We start from the raw sequence: 13360 nt of genomic DNA, 5'->3' as shown, positions 1-13360 counted from the left end.
TTTGGTTGATAGGCTGGTCATCTTCAACCTGAGGGGGCTCCCTCATTGAGAAAACTCAGAGAGAAAACCTTTGAATATGATCTTTGACGGAGACCAGTTCTGAAAATGTTTGATTTTTGGTATGGGGGTACTAGAGGGTTCTACGAAAAATTAGTGATGTGATCATGACCTCCCTAGTCTAACATGTTGATGTATTTCAAACCAATTTCATGTATAGAGGCTCAATTAGTATGGCTTCGGAATGAACAACAAATTGTAGTATAGTGAAAATGAAGTTATCTATACATTCATAAAAAATAGCAGAATAAATGAAAGTTCATTACTGCGACTTAGATAAATGACTATCAAGACGAAAACACAAAATTGCCAAAGGTATACATATTCCATTTGCAAACTAAAATATTTGGTACATCTAGACATGATAATATGAAATTAATTCAAGTGCGATTGTTCAATACACCTTCAAATCAGTTTAAGAATATAACACAACAGGATAACATACAAACTAAGAAGAAACTTTTTCTGATACATCCATAAGTATCTCTGCAACTCCACTGGAATCTCTTTAACTTTCAAGCAAATGCATTAATACAGATCACAAGAATAAACTGCAATAGTTTTCCTGGCAATAGTGAAACCAAAAACAACCTTTTCCATATCCATTGATCAACTTATATAGACCATACATAAGATATTATAATGTCTAAATTCAATTCATCTTCGATCCAACAAAGGATCGATCCTAAAATTCAAAAGGAGGAAAAATGTTGTTTTTCAAAGTCCTTTTCCTAAAAAACAAAAACATAAAAGTGTTTTTTATCTTTAAAACTGAACTTTTTCTAAAAGAAACAATATTATCTTCGAATATGATCAGCATGAAGTGAAAATGGCAAAAAGCACAAAGGTTGATTGTTGAGTGTTCAAAAGGTTATGTAGCAGTTGCACAACAACCAACACATTGTTCTTTTGAAACTGGCACATGGCGGACTACTGAGGATGTGAGATGGATGCCACCCGTGCTCCATGTCAACCCCTTGAAAACCTGACATGTGGCTTCCCTCCAGCATGCATGTAATAGTGTGGGCATGGCCTGCCTAGTAGTTGCGCAATGTCTGTGCAACGAATTTTCAACTGGCAATATATCCCAAAAAATAATACCTGTGTAAAAATCGACGGAGGTTATTGTAGATGATAGTTTTGTGAAGATAAAACACTCTCAGTTTCTCTAATTTCTTTCCCATCTTCTCAGAAAATTATCTGCAAAACAATGAATTCAAATAGATTATTTGTGTAGTCCGAAAAATGGGCTTTGAAGATCCAATCAAATATCTAGATCCATGACACTTGTTAAAAATATGGAAGAGGTTATTGTGATTTTGCCTCTTCTTAAGGAAAACCTCTTTCCATTCTCTAAAATTCTTCTCCATGTGGCCAGAAACCGTTATGAAAAATGGTGGCTGAAACAGTCAATTTCAGAGGAAATTGCATTGCAGAGTGTGGAAGCCCTCCATGCTTGGCATGAGTGTAGGGAGTATGGGAAATGATTAGGGTGTAGGGGATATGTGAATGATGTTCACTTATCATGGAAATGATGCTAAAGGAATTTAGGCCTAGGGTAAAAGGGGACTTAAACTTAGGATAAAAGGGAATTTAGGCCTAAAATAGGAATAAGGGATAACATGAATATTTGGGGATAGGGAAATTTTGAAAGAATAAGGGGATGAGGGAATAGGAAATGAGGGAAATAGATTATATTAGAAGAGGGCGAATATTGTGATATTTGTGACCATGTTGTTTAGACATCATTCCTTTGACTTTAGACACATGATCAAGTAGACATCCTAACAAACTCTCAATACCCTGACTCAACAGTCATCATAAACATCTCTCAATGCTCAAACACCCCTTCCCATGATTCAATTTTAATGATCAAGGTGATAACTAGGTTCATAATGACTTTCCAGACAATAAAAGGTCAAACTTATGACTTTGAAAACGTTTATGAATTTGACCCCCTCCAAGACAACAAAATAATAGTTCAAAGGCTTTCGACTAATAAACTAACCTGCTCTAACATGACCCAAGGTCAATCAAAACTGAAATATTTTGGTCATAGAGCATACATTCCATCTCTATAATCGTTTTATCATGATCATCTTTAATATTATCCACTACTGCATAATTTATGGGTATATTTTGTGCTAAGTCTTTGGTTGTCTCTACTTCCTGCGCATTGTAGAATCTTAAAGCAATGTGCATGTGTTATGGGAAATGTTTCCTTAAGTGATTTCCTCTATAATTCCAGCACTTATATGGACCCTTCTCATAACTCTTATATTCTTCCCCCATAGCCCAAGTAAAGTGACCTTTGCTAGCATTGTTGGACCTCAGTTAATGTTATTGATTAACCGAAGTCGTACTCATTTCCTTGGTTGCTCTCTACATTTTTCCTTTGAGCTTGGGATTGCTTTTGAATTTCCAATCTGATTTATTATTAGGCCCATGCCTAGATTGTTCATAGTAGTGCATCAGTTTTCATTATTGCATCCTCTAATTTCTTGGGTTCATCGAATTCAATTCTATCCTTGAAGTATTGTGGCATTCCACTAACATATCTCTAAATATTTGCTTTTTCTTCCTTAAGGTAGGGAACATACCTTAGGAGATCTAAGAAATTGGTGGTATACTCTTCATCTAACATTTGACCCAATCTAATCTCATAGAACTTCTTAGCCTTATTATCGAAGTATCTCTCTAATAGATACTTGTCCCTGAAATATTCCTCAAATTCCTTCCAGGACAATTCTTCTTCTTTTATGCCCTTTACATTTTTCAAATATTCTCACCAGATATCAACCTTATCTTTTAGGCTGCAATTAGCTACTTTCACTTTCATGTTCTCTGAATAGTCATGAATTCATGAGAAATTATTCATTCCCAATAGACAAGCTTTTGCATGCCCTTATGTCTTCATTTTGCCATCAAATATAGGAGGCTTAGCCTTCTTAAACTTCTTTGGTGCATATATTATTTTTGTTCTTCTCCTATGATGATGATATGGCCTTTTTTGAGTGTTTGCATACTTCTTTTCATGGGTGCTTAATTCCTTTTAAGGAGTACTTAGTAGAGTGCCTCCTTTCACAATGTCTTCACTTGAAAACCTGTGCCTCTTTCTAAATCTACTCTCATTTTCCCCATTAGTTATTTATTCTTGTCTCAAAAGACTCTACCCATCCTTATGACTAATCCCAAACTTGTGTTTCCTCTACCTTTGCAAGTTTGATAGGCTTTTTTGTATGAATACATTGACTTCTTCATGTTTTTCTTGTGCTCTAAGGAGCATTGCATTGTTAGCCTTACAACTGCTTATTTCATCTCTCAATCTCCTCAAGGTATCCATCCAACTAGGAGAATCTACCTCCCCTCGTTGTCCAATTGATCTATCATCTTCATCTGTCCTTACTTCTTCATATCCATTCTATGTTTGATCAAATCTATACTGCACCATTCTACCATTCATTCCTTAGTCCTTCAATTCTATATTGTACCATCCTTTGTTGTTCATACAGACTTTAGCCTTCATGTTCAATCATGCACACACATAATTGTTATATTTTAAAAAGTCTCAAATTCATAATAAAGATTATCACCTTGGCTTGTTGTTGGAAATGTATTGTTTTAAAGCTAGTTGCAACATTACACCTGAGTTAGCACATCAGTATCAATAAAATCATATCAATCATTATTACCATGCTACATGCATATGGTCATCATAGGGAAGAAACATCAAATAGTACATATGATCAATCCACATGACAATCAAGTTTCTCACACTTTATCACAAGGCTTTAGGGCATCACTTAATCTCCAAAGGTCCAGTGTTAAACCTTCGCCATATTAATTTTGTGATAGAGGCCATCCATTCCAAGTGTTGAAATTGGTAGCTCTTATACCAACCTGTAACATACCCCCTACTATCCCTAGCCCCTATTAAGGGTAGATGGAGGCACTTACTACACTAACCCGACCTTCAATGTCCCGTTATGAAAATTGGGTCTATTTTTTTCCAATCCTTTACAACTTCTTCAAAACTGAAAATGGATACCATCATTGCATTTGTCTTGTTGGGACCTTTCCAACAATATAAAATTTTCTTCAATCCGGCTCCCAGATCGAAAGATATGATCATCTAAAAGCTAGCTTATAAGATAGTGCCACTTCACACTACCTTCCATGTAGCACCCAAGTACCTATGCCATGTCATATCACATGGTAGTTGCCAACTCACTCACACTAGGTCATGAATTAACCCCTCTGTGCTCACAAAACCCAAACTATAACTATGTGTGTGTTTGTGTGTGTGTTCAATGTACGTGGGTGTGACCCTTGTTTAGCCATGCCACCCTTGGAATTTAATTCCAACGAGTATTAATATTGTCCACCGTTGAAACGGTCAGGGAAAATCTTCTAAGTTGTATGGAAATATACACCTTGCAATAAATCTTATCCACCTCGTTGACTTGTACATTAAATAATTTACACCACACGACACTTGTCCCAACTTAACATGTCTCACTTGCCAAGTCACCCCGAGGCTCGAATCCCGAGAGTTCTAACATGACCTTCGTCCAAAATATCTAGGTTCTAGGGTCTGGGGCGACATCATTGGTGCTAAATGTCATAGTGACATCATCCATTAAAATGTCTTCCACGTGGCCTGGGTTCCATGTCATTCTTGGAACCCATACAATTCATAGGTTTCACATTATACAAAAAATGGGCTTTTTTCCTTGTAAACATATGCGCCCATATAATGGCCCACCATGCCACATTGTCCTGGGGATTTTATCCTGGGATTTTCCTTTGGGGACACCCTTTAAAACCTTTAGGGAGAAAATTATGGTATAATCTAATGGGCAAGAGCGTTTACCCTTCGACGACAAAAAATTCTCCTATTTGAGTGCTTGATTACCACATGTGGTCATATGATTGAATAGGGTTATGCCTTTTCCTTTCGATCTTGCACTCTGGTCTTAAGGATTCCAACCCACGCTTAGAAATTTTTAATTCACGTATAAGGGCCTTCGCCCAATCCTTCGACGCATAGACTACAAACATACAAATGTATATGCAGATCTCTCTAGGTTATCCCTATGGAGCTTATGGGTAAGTACTGACCTAATAGCCAAGACAATTTAATGCAGGTATTCATGTGACTAATAGATATTGATCTATCTTTACATACATAGGCTATTTAGGCCAATTTGCATACTTAGGATGGATATAAGAATAAACAATTCTAAGAAAATATACAACAAGCACTTCTATATAGGAAATCATATTCCTTATTGTTGACCTGAACATTTCACCAACACAGTGGTCATATACTCAAGAATTTCAATGGAATTAGTTATTCATTAATAGAGATTCCCATCCCTTCATGCTCGAGAGATCCTAGATTAATTTAAATCTTCGGAATATCCACAAGAAATGTACCATTACTTAAAATATTTACACAAGATATTGATATTCTTCATTCATGCAGGAAAACAACACTCCTTAACATTATCATGACAATATTTTAGTACAATGATCAGAGACATGATAATCACATTCACAAGTACATAAGAGAATACTTATCTTATAAGAGATCTAGCAACTGAGATTAGGACTCTAACTCTCCACCCAACCTTAGACAAGCTACAACCACATTTACTTGTAGCTGTCACCCCTGAGCCAAATTCTAGTGCTTGAGGTGGAGTGCTTTTGAGAGGAAACTTAACCAATATTGACAATTGAAACATGATGTCACAAGGTCACTCCGTCTTCTTCCAACAACTACACAAGCTTCCACTCAGTCTTCTTGACTTTACAGGCATGATTAACGTCCATGCCAAGATACCATAGTGCAGAGAGTCTCAGCTCACTTTCAGGAGAAGAGAATCCACATCAAGGGAAGTTTAATCAGTGGATAAGCCATTAATGGTTAAATATATCACCTCTCTAGGTATTTCATCAGTGAGTCAAGCACTAGAGCTTCAGCCCCAAGGAAACTCTTGTTGGTTCATCACTCCTCACATGTAACAGAGTGTCTCTTCCCAATCCAGTAGGTTCATCAATCCACAAGCTTCCAGTGGGTTCTTCATCCTTCAGGAAAGCCACTACTATCTATAATATTTCACCCAGCAAGCCTCTTTATGGGTTCCTCAGTTGGTTCACTTTCTCCAAATCTTGATCACTATGATTTTGGTCGTTGCTCTCTTGTCACACCTTTGGCCCTTGGAGGAAATTATCCTTATGTTCACCATTGTTATCCTCCACTGTGTGTGCACAATAGAGTCCTCTACTCCATGCTATCCCCGTAGATTTATTTTCATGCTCCCTTAACAACTAATCGACTATCATTTTTTCGGCTCCACATAGTCAAATTTCCTTGGACAACACATCCCATTCATGTTCTTTAATTTATGTTTTTTGTTATATGTTGTTATCACTAAGAGACACATGAGCTTGTCCTTTTTTATTTCACAATTAACCCATTAAACTTCTTAGCCAACTCATTGTTGATGCATTTAATTTCACCAATTCCTTAAGCAATCTCCCTCCCAAAACAACTGAAATTTGTGTCCCTTTCTCTTAGATTTTGTAAATAATTACAATTGTTTACAATGAGTTATTATTAAGCGGGGGTTGTCACAGTCCCCTCCCCTTGGGGGGAACACCATCCTCAATGTTCAATAACCATATACAAACAACACATGCTTAAAAAGGAAGCACAATTCATATTGAGCTTTATACAACATTTACAATGTATTTACATTTGCTTTATCCAGGAAACAAAAGAGGGTATGTTGCTTGCATATGGTCAGTCATTCCTCATGTGGCTTCCGTGGGCCCAAATTGTCTCCATTACACTTTGACTTGCTCTGTTGCTTGATTCTAGAGTGTGCACTGCCTCTTATCTAGGATGCATAGAGGTTCTAGTTGGAGCTCTCCCTATGGTTCTACCTGTAACACAGACCAATCAATTACATGATTAACATCCTTCACATATCTTTTAAGCAATGAAACATGAAATACATCATGAACTCTTATTAATGGAGGTAAGGCCAACCTATTGGCCACTGGATCTATTTTTTTAGCACTTCAAAAGGCCCACAAAAGTTGTGGTACCAGCTTAGCACATGGTTCAAATTTTAAGGAGCTTTTCTTGGGTCTAACTCATGGGAAAACATGTTCCCCAACTTGGAAATGCTTATGTACTCTATGTTGGTTTGAATAACTCTTTTTCCTATCCCATGCCACCTTTAACTACCTTCTAATGGTTTTCATTTCTTGTTCCATGTCTTTCAACATATTAAGCTCAATAAGGACCCTATTCACTATAACATTCCAACTAATAGGGGTATTACAAATCCTCCTATAAAGTGCTTCAAATGGGCTCATTTTCAGTGATTCCTTATACTCATTGTTTTATGAGTAGTCGAATAGGAAATTCATGCTCGATTTAGTATTGGACTATGCTACTAGGTGGTTGTGATTACAAGCACTCGATTATTTTCACGAGCCTCTCAAAAAACAATCCAACTAGAGATAGGTGATAATGATCAAAGCGCAAGTAGATTGCAAGGATTTTGAGACACGAATAAAGAATCAAGCCCAAATAATGAGTGTGCCATTATTGCTAGAGATTACTCAAAGAGGAGACAAATGAAATAGCTAGGGTTTTAGAGCATAGGTAAGTCATTGACCTAACAAATGAGGATGGCAAGGAACCAACAGAGAAAGAAGTTACAAAGAGGGGTAGATATGCCTAAACTTAGCTTTGATACCATGTTAAAAGGCACACAAACTTGATAGACAAAATTGGAATAACTCATGTGATTCATTATATTCACAAGATGTACATATTAATACATATGTCTTGACCCTTGGTTTCATATTCAAAGAAGCCACTTGGACTTTCAATAACGGTTGGAATTTCTCCACACCAACCCTTATGGGTTAGGTGTCCAACAGGTTGAAATAGATATAAGAGTTGTATATTTTTACATGTAAAAGCATGACTTTAAGGGCATTGAAATTGAGTAAGAAGAGTGAAATGGACAAAGCTTCTTGTGCTCATTTTAATGATATTGTAGCTATTAGTTATTCCTCTGATATTTAGTATTAGGAATATGGCTTATATAATGATGTTTGTATGACAAAATTCCTAACAGAAGCAGTTTAAGTATGCCCAATGATTTTGGTTTGAGAGGACACACTCTAGAGAATTCAACTACTTAGTTCATACCATACATAAGGATATTTTGAAGGGAAACATGTAAAATTTGAGGTAGTTATCTATGTTATAATTTTCTTGTTACGTTAATGGAAGTACTTTACAAAGCATTAAGCTAATGGAAGATTTTTTTTTTAAATAGTGCAAACTTTTTTTTATTGATTTTGAAGTTTTAAAATTAAATTTCAATTACTTTAAAAGGAAAATGATATATGTATATATATATATATATACACACACACACACACACACACACACACATATATATATATATATAGAGAGAGAGAGAGAGAGATTTGAAAATTCCCTTGAAATGCAGCAACTCAAATTAACTCTTTTAGTTGGTTAATTATTTAACAATTTATTTACTACACCAAACAACAAATTAAGCACACTGTAATTATATATATATATATATATAGAGAGAGAGAGAGAGAGAGAGAGAGAGAGAGAGAGATTTGAAAATTCCCTTGAAATGTAGCAACTCGAATTAACTCTTTTAATTGGTTAATTATTTAACTATTTATTTACTACACCAAACAAAAAATTAATCACACTGTAATTTCTTCACCATAAAAATATTGTGGAAGAAAAAAGAGGAACTAAGATGTTAGCGCACACACATAAAAAATGACACAATTATTTTTGGACAATTGTCCCCGTAAAAATCCAATACAGGAAAATTGGTGCAACAACTGAGGGTTTATTATTATTATTATGAAGTAGTAAAAATCTGAGTACAATTGGATGCCCAAAACTAGCAATCCACTAAAAGAGAAATACTGGAAAAATCTTGGTTACAGGCTCCCTCTGAAAAATTAGTCGTCCAACCCCTACACAAACCTTGTTGCGCCCTTGCGATTGATCTTTATATAGTCGTGCGATCTGCACAAATGTATTGGAAAATTTGTGTGATCCTCGCAGTTGTACTGGGGAAATTTGTGTGATCCTCGCAATTGTACTGGGGAAATCTGCGTGATCCTCGCAGTTGTACTAAGAAAACCCGCATGACCCTAATCTGCGACTTCTCGAAAGAATTTGCACACGCCTTGCAGCAGTATCAGGTGATCTCAATTAGCCTTCTCTTCTGACTCTTCCAGGACTGGAAAAAATTCCCTTGGATTCATTATCTTTTCCCCTCTGACACTTGCTACTCGATCTCTCCTACTAATCACCTACACTAGGGAATTAAATTGTCTAGATCAATAAGTATCTGCAACTATTGTCCCATCCATCTACTCATCAACCTCTTCTTATAATCTCCAGTTGAGACTTCAACGACCACTTTTAAAACTTAATGGATGGTTTATATCATCTCTAATTCAATCCGTGTGAGTTTCTAGAAGATTCTCACCTTTCTCAATTAATTACTATTAATTAACCACTTTTCCTAAGTTAGACTTAAGAAAAATTTAAATGATAGTCAATTAATTTAATTTGGCTATATCCAGGTGGAATTTCCAAAAACGATTTCTATGGTTTGGAGAAATCATGTGTTTGAGCCTTTCCACAAAGTTTCAAGACTAGAACACCATCTGATGCTACAAAAACTAACACTCCCTCTTAGTGAGGAAGGTTTTCTCCAACTATCTCCATGACATCCTCCATACATGTTGTTGATGTTTAACAACTGTAGTTGCCTGCCACTGTCCACCAACTACTATGCAACTCTTATGTTGCATCCATGTTGTTGTTGATACTGCACTATACAACCAATATTTTTTCTAACTCTGCATCTGCACTGCAATTAATTTGAAAATCCCTCTCACTATTGTTGTTGTCATTACAACGACTGCAGTTGAGAAACACCAAAACATTGAATCAACAATGACTTTATGCTACAACTGTCTCTTGAGTCTCTAACTGCTACTAGCATATGCACTATCCACTGGGAATTATGCGCTACTATTGATTCTATATTGTGCCTCCTGCAATGTTATCAACGCTGCTCTATGCTCCTCAGCATCTAATTGCAACTAATCTACAACTGTCACTCTAGAACTGACTGCACCAACCGACATCGATCCTCCTGTTACTAAATATTGTGGGCCCTTTAACAAAGGTAATGATCCATGAGGAAACACCAACTGATGCTCACCTCAATGGACTCTACCTGAATGTTTGTAACTCCAAACTTTGATCTACTCATACTACTATTTCTACTGCTCTACTACTATCTCTGCATTGTTGCTGCAACTACTGCAATCATGAGTCTGATCTCCCTAGATCCTAAAGTGCTAGCTTCCATAGGGTTGCTCCCTCTGAAGCTAGACTCCCTTTGAGTCTCGATCTCCCTATGGGAAATCTCTCTACTCCCTCCTGGCAACTCGTACTCTCCTCATGAACTGGAAACTAGACTGCATAGCTCTGTGTTGGGAATTTTTTAGCTGGAATTACGCCTACATACTACAACTAGGCAATTCACACTACTTGTGTCATTGCAACTAGTTATGAAACTGTCTCTCAGGTACTAACTAGTTATGCAGTTGTCATTTGAATAACTGACTGCACCTACTTACATTGTGATCCTCATACTACTCATTTTTTTTGGCTCCCGTGGAAAGGATACTAATCCATGTGAGAAATCTGCAGCAACTAGATCTAATCTACTGCTCATCCATGGATCCTGCCCAATGTGGAACACTGGATTCTCATACTCCTTCTCCTGGATCTGGTGCCCTACTATCTCCTTTTGAGCCTAGTCCCTGGTTGGTACTCTTCTTTGCTTTGCAACTCTCACTAGACAACTCGTACTTCCTTCGGCACATGTCTCTGGAAACTAGAAGTCAATCTGTTTCCTAGATCTGCGTTCTAGCTAACTCGTATGGCCTCTTCTGGTAATCTCGTACGACCATCTCTAGAAAGTTTCAAAATATGTGAAACTCAAATAACAAGAGAACTAAATAGGAATCTCCTCCCTTCCCTACATGGCTACTAGTTCGGAAACTCGTACTCCCTCCTGGAATGCACAAAATTGCTATTGTCTACCTTGCTCTGCCTTCAGTTGTTTTCTAAGACTACTCACTTATCCTTTCTAAATGTCCTTCTCCAGAAACTGGCATACAAACTGCAATCCCAAAAACTCGAACTGGTTGCTTTGGAAAACTTGCACTGCCTACTACAACTAGAAATCTAAGATCTCCTCTAGAAAACTGGAACTGGAAACCCTCTAGGAAAACTCCCTATGTGTTTGCACTTTGTCTTCCACCCGACACTAAATTAGCTTTAGCAAAGTGCTGCAAACCATTTGTGCCTAGACCAAGAGTCTGCTTTATGAAAATCTGAGTTGTTGCTTCCTCTTCCTACGTTGCACTCATGGTTATCCATATTGTATTCGCATGATCTGCATGGTTGTACAAAGAAATCACGCGAGGTTCTGGCAATTGTACTGAGCTAAACCACGTAGCCCTCCGAAAAATGTGTATTGTTACTCCCTCTGAGCCACGATTTTTTCCTTCTTCGTCTCTAAGCCTCTGATCCATCAACTACATTCTGATACCATGTGAAAATTTCTTTGAAATGCAACAACTGGAATTAACTCTTCTAATTGGTTAATAATTTAACAATTTATTTACTACAACTAACAACGAATTAATCACACTATAATTTCTTCACCATAAAAATATCGCGAAGGCAAAAATAGGAATTGAGAAATGCAAGCACACACACATACAAAAATGACACAATTATTTTTGGACAATTGTCCCCAGAAAAACCATGTCAATCTAATTTGGAGGTGAATTAGAGCATCTGTTTTAATATCAATCCGGGTTGGTAAAATTAGAAGCGCACCAAGGTATATGGAACTTAGATTTAACTAATGTAGGAAGTAGTTGTTTAGATGAAAATAATAGAAATGCATATTACAAATGTAAATTACTGAATGTAAAGGAAGCATTGAAATTCTAATCTAAAAGCAAATGTGCAAAGATTTTATGTGGATTATAGTCAACAAGGAAGAGGCTCTAACTTAGAGGTCATGGTTGTCCTTCCTCATCATTCCTATTCCAACAAAACCAATTCCACCATAAAGCATAACACAATTAAATTAAGAAAGAAGTAAAGTTTAAATGCATAATCACAATTTCCAATTCAATGCTTAGCTCACAAGGAAGAGGATCTAACTTAGATGCCTGGGTTGTCCTTCCTTAATTAAACCAATTACTGAAAGGAAATCACTTCAAAAATATAAATGGCTATGACATACAATGAATTGACTCAGAAAATATTCACAAGAAATTGTAAAGGAAATATTCAACAATCTAAGATATTAACAATTATGCACAACAATTACAATGCAGTGTAGTTAGCTTAGAATGGGGGCCTTTCCACCTTTTTTTGGTACACTTAAAAACTATTAACTACAGTAGATCAACAATCACAACCAGAAATAGAAGGCAAGTTCTTCAAATTATATTCAAAAATAGAGAAGTCACAATGTTCATAATAATATATGTCCATAGTTGTTTAGTTGTTGTGCTTAAATAGGCTAAAAGTATAACTAAATAAGCTATAATGGTTGTAACAACCAATGAGAGTCCTATTCCACCTACTAGGGTCGAATTCATCCCTTTGTTGCACAAAATATGAGAATTTTCCACAAAATCACAAAATTGCCCCTAAATCAAGGGATTTCCTGAGTGACTGGTCAAGTTTGACCAGCTTTGACCAATTCTGTTCTAACTCATTTGGAGTGTGCCAATAGGAGTTTGTTCATCCTTGGTTCCTGTACTTCTCGAATCTATCTTCATTTTGTGCCCAGGTGTCCTGCACATACGACTTCAATGGAGCCATTACAGGAAATTCTGTTTCTGCCAAAAATAATTTTTAATACCCAATTTTTACTAAAAATTCTAAAAATTAAAAGACATAATTATTTTACCTTAATGTGCAAAAAGAGGCCAAAATATGACAAATATGATCATGATATGGTGGTAAGGGATGATAGAATGGTGGAATGTGCATGGTGAAAAAGGTCAAAATTAGGGGCCAACATCTCCCCCTTGTTGATCTACAAGCATGTCCTCATGCTTGTCTTTGTCTTTTGGATCTTCTGCCTCTGCATGTTGATCTCCCTAT

The sequence above is a fragment of the Pinus tabuliformis genome, chromosome 1_1 (assembly GCF_031772625.1).
Source record: "Pinus tabuliformis cultivar Carrire ecotype Pingquan chromosome 1_1, CPIR1, whole genome shotgun sequence".
Classification (NCBI taxonomy): Eukaryota; Viridiplantae; Streptophyta; class Pinopsida; order Pinales; family Pinaceae; genus Pinus; species Pinus tabuliformis.
Note: the sequence above shows the minus strand (reverse complement) of the source record.